The sequence below is a fragment of the Penaeus monodon genome, chromosome 25, assembly GCF_015228065.2.
Source record: "Penaeus monodon isolate SGIC_2016 chromosome 25, NSTDA_Pmon_1, whole genome shotgun sequence".
Classification (NCBI taxonomy): Eukaryota; Metazoa; Arthropoda; class Malacostraca; order Decapoda; family Penaeidae; genus Penaeus; species Penaeus monodon.
In genome coordinates, this window is record NC_051410.1 from 16,467,742 (window position 1) to 16,467,969 (window position 228).

Here is a 228-nt window from a genome sequence, read left to right on the forward strand (position 1 = left end):
CTTCTACAGTAGATTAAAATTGAAATGTGTCATTTAATACGAAACTCTAACCTACGAATTAAAATAATTTGAGACTGTATATAAGATTATCTTTTAAACACTGAAATATACAGTTGAAAAATATCAAAGGGAATAACATCTAGTATGGATAATGTGTATTTAGATAAAATCATCCCAGAGCTTTTGCATTGTGCTGAGTTTCCAAGTTTCTCATTTCTAAACGAACAA

The 228-nt window shown here is 28.1% G+C and overlaps 1 protein-coding gene across 1 annotated transcript in view; it reads right to left on the minus strand.

Moving 5' to 3' along the window:
• The window catches only part of LOC119589081, a 67,817-nt gene that overhangs the window by 66,469 nt on the left and 1,120 nt on the right, over positions 1-228 (minus strand). The gene's annotated exons all lie outside the window — the stretch shown is intronic.